Source organism: Protopterus annectens, chromosome 12.part0 (assembly GCF_019279795.1).
Source record: "Protopterus annectens isolate FY-2018-M chromosome 12.part0, PAN1.0, whole genome shotgun sequence".
Lineage (NCBI taxonomy): Eukaryota > Metazoa > Chordata > Ceratodontiformes > Protopteridae > Protopterus > Protopterus annectens.
In genome coordinates, this window is record NC_056746.1 from 1,303,168,690 (window position 1) to 1,303,177,654 (window position 8,965).

Here is an 8,965-nt window from a genome sequence, read left to right on the forward strand (position 1 = left end):
AGCAGGTACATAATATGTAACTGTCACTGGAGGAAATGTTTTACACCCAAAATATATGGAAGTTATGCAAATATTTAGTAGATAATTTACGACATTTACTCAACACACACGCACATAAATGAAGAGACATAGATACAGAGAATCTGACACATACATAGAAACTCAGACAACACACACATACATATACACTCGTACACACATAGAGGTAGGCAAATTGTTTTAAACACTGACACCTTGTTTCTTTGTGATGATGGTTTCGGTTTGAATCAGGTCTAGCTGCACAGATGAGATGACAGACTACAACCACATCAGTAAAGTAGGCTACGCTACTGTGTTTGAGGTCTGAGTCATGTACTTACCTATCTGACAAGAGCCAGTACAGCTCTTGTTAACTGCTGCTGCAGTCTCATCTGCTAGTATTGTTGCTATTGTGCACTTATCTTTTCATCTGTCTTCTGTGTGTATATTTTCTGCTCCAGTTGTGTTTTTTTGGAAACCAAGATTAATGAGCAGAAAAACAAATGTCAGCCTGCAGAAAAATGTTTGTATTTACTTTGTGTGGATTTCATGATGTAAGTGGAAGATTACTTTTTACTGGGCTTTTCCTGAATATTAATATACCTCTTTGGAACATATATAGTCCAGATGTGATTTGTTGATGTCCAGGTTCATTTTTTAATGTAAACTAACATTAATATATGCAGTACAGTTCACTAGACATACAGTGCTACCTCTGTCAAACAATAAGCAATATTAGTCTTGCCTACATCTCTGTGAAATCTCACTAACTGGTATATTATCTTCCTTTAATTTCACTTGTAACATCATGCTTTGTTTTTTTTTACTGATAAACTACAGGCAGCATATGACAATATATATATATATATATATATATATATATATATATATATATATATAAAACACAAAACAATCTGTCAAACTCTTGCTGCATGTGTGGGAGAACTGCCTGGTCACTTTTGCCATGTTTAAAGTGTATTGCACCATAGGAAAGCAAGCATTTGTCAGTGAAGCATGTTGACAAGCACTGTAACAGACCACAACAATGTGACAGAAAAACGTATACAGCAGAACAGAGTATATAATAAGAAAAAATAATAAGTAAAAATGGTTCTTTGTTTTGGTTCATTCAAAACAAACAATAAGATAAATATGCAAAACAGCACAAAAAGAAAAAAAGATGCTGCCCCCCAAAAAGAAATGAAGACAGGAAAACATAATGAATATATATTCAGCTATAGGCTGGGAAAGCTATACCCCCACTAGTGCACAAGCACGAAGATTCATGGACTTTGTCAGTACAAATGTCCTGGAATAATTAGCCAGAGTACCGACTAGGTGGAATAACATCTTGGATCTTGCCTTACTGATATGGAAGCATCTTGCACCAGCCCTTGCATATCTTCATCACGTGTTAGGTCTAACCATAAAGCATTCAGTACTTACGTATTATCGCAACCACGCTTTCACGGTGGCCAGTTATTATCACTACCATGGGTTTGGCCTGTTATTATCGCTACCACACTTTGTAAGTAACCCGTTATTTGTATTTTGGCAACCACTCATTTTCATCAGCATGTTATTTATGTAACGGTACTAAATACATTATTGTAACACATATTCTCGCTACTACACCATTTATTTAACTGTATTTGAAGTGGTTGTACTTTTGCATAGAATTTCATTATTGTAAGTTATTCTGACTTGCATTGGCTATCTCTACTACGTAGTGTTGAATTTGACTATTTTAAGGAAGTTTGATTGATTAAAATTGATTTAAATTTAAGAAAATAATTCTACTTTATTGTTAATGCATTGCAGTGTAACACCTAAATTTCAATGCATTTCACAAAATAAAAGGTAGTTTCCCGTGTTTCTGTACAACTTCATGGAACATTTTAAAATGTTTTTAACTATTACATGTACAGTCTTGGGAAGGAGGACAAGAAAGCAGTTCAGAATTAAAAATACGAAAGTCAGACGATGGAACCAGTCTTTTAATATATATTACACTAGTAGGGTTTTTAACTAATTGACTGATCTGATTAAGTAAAGACAAACCCGGTACATGCTGTGTGGATTTTAAATATGATAAAGGATCGTTCAGTGTGGAAAAAAGAAAGATTCAATATTATAATGTATGTGGTTGCGGTAATATATCATTTGGAAAATCATTTCAAGACTGTAATGATTATTATTATGCTAAGAGGGATTTTCTTTGTATAATTATTCCACAGTTAAGCTGCATACACAGTGGAGCATGGAAGAAGCTGAGTTGCGACTGACATGAAAGCGTGGTTGTGAAGTACCAAGCAGTCTCCTTTGAAATGAAACTGAAACCAGAGATACCTTCCACCCAAGGTACCTGTAGAAATTTAAGACAAACTACCAACTCCTAAGTGATGCAGCAGTAAGCTTCAAATCCCCACCAAACCCAAGTAACTCCACTGGATAGGCAGAAATGTACACCACCACCACACTATACTAGCATGTAAACAACTGCACAGATGTACCCTGTAGGAACAAGTGCAGGGCAAACCCCAGAAACAAACCCACATGGTGGAACCATAATATCAACAAGCTCTATGATAAAAGTAAAAGAATTCTGGTCAGAAGTAAGAAGAGTAATTCCCAGAAAGATAGAGCTCTTGTCACTGAAATAAACAAACAACTCAGGAACTTAATAAAACTTAATGAAATCTATATTAAAAGCCGAGGCTAAAATAGCTACCTAAGACAATCAGAAGGCATTTTTTAGTTAAGTTCATAATCTCAAAAGCACAATGCAGCAATGGGCTGAGCTGATTGTGAATGATGTTACTTACAGTGAGGCTGAAGATATAGCCAACCTACAGGCTGATAAATTTAGCTCTAGCTTTAGCTATCTCTCCCCTCCATCTGTCCCTCAGATTACCTGAAACTGGCTCACCTTCAGCTATCACACAAGACCAAGTCCTATAAGTGCTATCATAAGCTAAAAATACTGCATCAATAGGTCCCGACAATATCCCTGGATGCATTTTAAGTAGCATAAAGCACAATTTAGCCACACCCTTAACAACACTGTTCAATCTCAGCCTCCATACAGGTTTTGCACCAAGTGAATGGAGGGACAGCACCAGTCATTCCCCTGCATAAGGGAGGACCTGCCAACAGACCCAGGCAATTATAGACCCATAGGTCTGACCAGCCTAATATGCAAAGCCATGGAAAGACTTATCATCATGGAATCAATCAATCAGGGTATAGAGAACCTCCAAACACTGGACTTGTCTCAGTTTGGATTAATCAAGGGCAGGTCATGTTTACTCAGCCTGGTGGATTATTTTGAAAAGGTCACCAAAGCACCAGATGAAGGTAAAATGGTACACAACACATACCTCAATCTGGACAAAGCTTTTGATACATTTCCCCACTCCAGCATAGTAAAAAAGCTAAATAAACTGAGAATAAACACCTATCTTCCCCGTTGGACTGCCAACTGTCTTAACAACAGGATGCAGATAATCAAAATAGCAGACGTTACTTCCACTATGAGACCAGTCACCAGTGGAGTCCCCTGGGGTTCTGTGCTGGGACCTCTCCTGTTTGCCATCCACTTTCTGAAGTAAAAGCCAATATCAAAGGGCTCTGGCTGACTAGATTTTCAGATGACTGCAAGCTAGGAGCAGTCATTGAATCCTCAACTCACTTAGCCATCCTCTGGGAAGGTTTGTCTTAAATAAATAGCTGTCGTCAAAATCATGGTCTGAAACTAAATGCCAGAACATGCATTTTGTATCTTTTGGGAAGTCATCTACACCAGGGAACAACTAAATTAACAATACACCCATAAGATTTAACCCAGATGTTTGGGATTTTGGAATTTATTGACCAGTGACCTAACTGCTGACCAACATGTATCTGTTGTAAGAAAGTCGTTATTTATTGCACAGCTTATAAACAAAGGAATTGCATCTAGATCTAGGGAGTTCATTGCTCCCCTTTACTCAGCCCTCATTAGGCCAATCATTGAATATAATGCCCCTTTTTGCATGTGTCTGTCCAGGCACATGCAGCAATTGGAATACCCACAGAGACACCTTACTAAAATGATACATGGCCTAAACAACATTTCCTACATGGACTGACTTAAAACCTGTCAGTATAGTCTGTATCCTACAGACTGCTAAGAGTTGACATGTGTCTGGCATACAAGGCATCCTCCAACATATTACTGATGGATTTACTGCACATCAACAAGTCAAATGGCATCAGAAATACTTGGTCAAGAGACCTAAACCTCTTATGCAACATCAGGGACAGGTATATTTCGCAGAGGATACTACTGCTGTGGAACAGACTCCCTATCTACATAAAACAAAGTTCATCTCTGTCCATTTTTCAAATGCAACTTAGCTCTGTGGATGGGAAACAGAAAATTTACACAAAGACTGCCCCCTGTATAACTAATGGAGAGATGCAGCTCCTAAATACTTTATCTCATGTATAAGTCCCCTCAAATTATCTATGGTAGCTTCCCAATTATTCTCATTAAGGGTAATATATGATCATTGACCATGGAATGGGTAAGGCCAATCTATAACCCAATGGGATAGGTTATTTTGAGCTTAAAAAAGAAATTGTCTAGGCTTAAAATGTCCCACAAGGGCAGTTAGCCTAGTACTTACCTATGAACCTATAACATATAAAAATTAAAGTTTAAATCAAAATAAGTATTATTAATTATGAGTATATATAATACAGAGAAGAAATCTAAACAAAAAAAAAAAATTAAAACACAAAAATGAATGACCAATTTTTTTATACTCACTTGTGTTATAGCAACACAAGTAAATATCAAGGTATCTCATCAGACACTCTGTAAAGATAATTCTGTAGCACAGCTGCCACTGTTTAAAATAAATGAAAACTGTTAGAAATAGCCAATATGACATCCAAAATCAATCACTATAAAATCATTGCTCATCATGCACTTTATATACAGCACCATATTAGCAGGATTCATTTCTGCAATACCATTAAAATCAGGACATTCATTTTAAATAGTTTTAAAGGCTTATTTTTGTGCATTAGCTGCATGTTTACTTTTTTACAATAAAAAGTGGGTCTATTACAAGTGCTTGCTTGTTAGTAGCTTGTGGCAAGTTTACTGCCATTTGCTCCAAATAGCAAGTGCCCTAGCTGTCACTAGCTCAGTCTTAATTACCTAGCCCTCCTACCACCCAACCCTCTTTAATTGTATATGTCTACTAGAGCCCTGATTTAACCATAAAACTCCCAACAGGTTCCTAAACCTAAACTGAGTACTTGATCCTTGTCCCTAACCCTAAAACTCCATCCTTCATTAATCTAAAATCCCTGTTTGTTCCCTAAACCTAATACTCCACTTTCCCTTCCTAACCCTAAACTCTCTGATCACTCCATAAACTCAAAACTCCAATTCCCTTCCCTAAACCTAAACTCTCTGATTTCTCCCTAACCATAAACTCCTTTCTCATTCCCTAACCCTCAAACTCCATCACTGCTGCCTAACAATAAATTCCCTTCCTAATCTCTAACACTAAAAATTCCTTTCTGCTCCCTAAATCTAAATCACATTTGCAATTGTTCCCTGAAAAACACTGCCACCCCAACTCCTTTCCCATGGCTGCAGCACTTACCTTGCTTGGATTCAAATATTGTGTTCGGGCAAAATGTGACAATCCTGCTCTCTCCATATAGCCGCTGCTCCTTGCATGAACTCATATTTGAGTTTGAGTGAGCGTGGTAGTCAGTGCAAGATACAAGATTCTTGAATTTCTGGCTTCAGGACAGTGGTCTTTAATTGCCTGGGACTACTTGGGTACTTGTAGTAGACCCATAAAAATTGTACTGTACCCCTGTAATTAAAAAAGGATGCTGGAGCAGAAACACACCTACTAGTTAACAAACACACACTATTGTTAACAAATGTTTACTAACATGGCACAGGTGTTCAGTAGCAGAATGCCATGATGGGACCTTAGTGCACAATGTTTTGTACACCTTTGCCTCAAGATTTATCTAATTAATTATTCAATAATGAAGAAACAAAACTGACTTTATAGATCCTTTTAGTTATGACTCACATAGCAAGAACACAGGCTACAGGAGCAAGGACAAAAGTAAATGCATGTGTATAGAAATGTTACAGTAGCCAGTTGAATGGTAGGTATCAATGAATTGGGAGGAAACCAGACTGAGCAGAAGAAACCTACATGGGGAGAGAACTTGAGAAGCACAAAGACAATAACTTAGATGAAGAGCAAATCCATGACTTTGAGCTGAGAGGTAGCAGCAGTAACCACTAAGATGTTCTTTAAAGGACAAGCACTGACAGTGGATTCACGTGGTGAGAGAGGTATCTGTCTCAGCATATTCCATGACACCGGAACAACTTGCTCTGGATTTGACAGATACATTATTACATCATTGGCAAACAATGCTATTCTTTCCTGTCTCATTTTCCACTCATACCCTTGGATGTTTGCACCTCTTACTTTCCTTGGTAATGGCTCTATATGTATTGTGAACAACAATGGAGAAAGAGGACATCACTCCAGAAGGCATGAACCAAGGCACTTAATGGTAATGTTTTAAAGTGTGGAGATTCAGACAACAATTTGCCATTTTATTATTATTATTTTTTTCATAGTTATGTTATATATTATTGCAAAATGTCAGTGTCCACTAATGGTTCACCAGTTCTAACACAAGCTGTGATAAACGCAGCCATTAAAAATAGCTAGAATTTTAAGAAATGGCAGTGGTTGTTGTTAAAGCATAATGACTGGATTACTGGTTGAGTCAGGTCAAGAGAACAGTAGCTCATATAACTTGGAAGTTTTTCATGTGGTCTGTGTACACAGGACTTATTTATTTACTGATTTATTTACTTTGCCAGTTCTGAGTATAAATAAGAGTCTACCTGATGACATCTGACAATTATCTGAAGGACTGCAGAAGATGATGACATCAGAAGTGCATATGCAATTTAATTATTCCAAGAAATGTAAAATTAGATATCACACCTAGAGGAATCAGGGCCTTTAAGAGCCTAATGACCCCACTTGTGGAAGGATATAAGGGTGAGACTGCTTTTCAAAAAAAAGTGGATAGCATCTGCTTATAAATGTGCCTCTGCATGGCTAAATATTGTAGTAGAAAAATATCATCAAAATGTTGAAATTATCTACAGAAGATAAATACAAGTATTCATAGTATCATAGGAAATAAAAGGTAACTGAGTTTTGCCACCATTTACACCTTGCCAGTACCCACTCTTAGACTGTACCCCCTTTTTCAAGGAGGGCTAAGCCAGTCAAGTCAGAGGTGAATTTGTGAATATCCATTCAGTCATCCAGTTCCTGGTTGAAGGAAGATAATGTATCACACTGCTTGATTTCTACTGTAAGTCTTTTCCAGACGTTCGGAGGGAGCACCACAATGAACTCATTGCTCTACCATGTTTTATTTATTAACAGATGAAAATTTAGATTCTTGGTTCTGATATTTGTAGAACTATTTGACTTGTGGACAAACAAGAAATCCATTACAATGAGGACCCTAATGCCACAGATCTCCTCTCATAAGTCTGTAAGATGCTGAATAAAGGGACAGTGTTTCCAGTCTTTTCTGATGGCTTTTAAGCTGATGATCTTCTGGGTTTTCTAGTTGCTTGATATGTATAGTAAGGAACATCCCACAACGGAGCATTGTATTTAATAGCTGGCCTAATCAAAGCTGAATATAAGGGATAATGAGCTGTTTAGATCTGGATGATATTCTTTAGGCAATTAGCTGCACTAAATAGAAGGACTTTCTGATTACTGTTATTAAATGATTATCAAAGGAGAGGGAATTATTAACCCAAGTTCCAAGGTCTTTGACAACATTCTCAGTTTGGAGTTAGGTGTTGTCAATATTGTATGCTGCAGGAAGGGGTAGTCTGCCACATGTGACAATATTCCACTTTTTAGCATTTAATTTGAACCCATTTTAGTATAAAATGTATTTATGAGTGTACGTTCTTGCTGAAGGACGTTAGCATCAGAGGGGGGCTTTTCTCATAGTATAGTCTTCTGCAGACTTGGTTAGCCACAGATCTTGGTTCATGGCCTGGAAATAAGAAAAGCAAATGTCAAACAAAAGAGGTCTCAGCTCTGGGAACTATGGAACACCACTGGTCACTTTCATACTCTCTGATGAGGCACCTTCTACCTGCACCATGTGGTTTTGTCTTTTTGACAATTTGCTGTCCACCTCACTATGCAGGGTTCTACTTGTAAAGCATTAAGCTTATTAACTATGCTAGCATAGGGAATGGTGTCAAATGCCTTGTCCATGTCAAGGTGCAATCTGTGGACAGCATGCCTGCTGTCGACAGCCTGTGTCACCCGAAGTTAACCAGATTCATTAGAAAGGATCTACCCTTGACATTGCCAAACTGTTGTTGGTCTAGCCTGATAACCCTTTTAATATCATAGTTTATCAGGTCAGTTATAATATATTCCATGGCTTTACAAATAAGATTTGTCAGGCTGATGGCTCCATAATTCCCAAGGTTGGTGATGGGGCCATTCCTGTAGAGTGGCATCACAACTGCTGTGCATTAAATGTTAGGGGCAAAGTCAGTGGCTAAACTCAAATTAAACAGTTTAAAGAGTGTCTCTGCCAGGGCTTGTTTAGTACTGTTTATTAAACTGCTAAATATATTACCAGGCCCCCATGGAGGAAATACTGTTAGTCTTGGACAGTACCTTCAATACATGTTCTTTAGTAATGATGGGGGTCTGACAGATTCAGGATAAGTGGGTTTTGGATAGACATCTCTGGAGTAAACAACACTTAATTTGTTTGCTAGTATACTGGCAAAGTCTACTAGATCAAAAATAGCTGATGCCATTATGAATCAGTTTAACACACT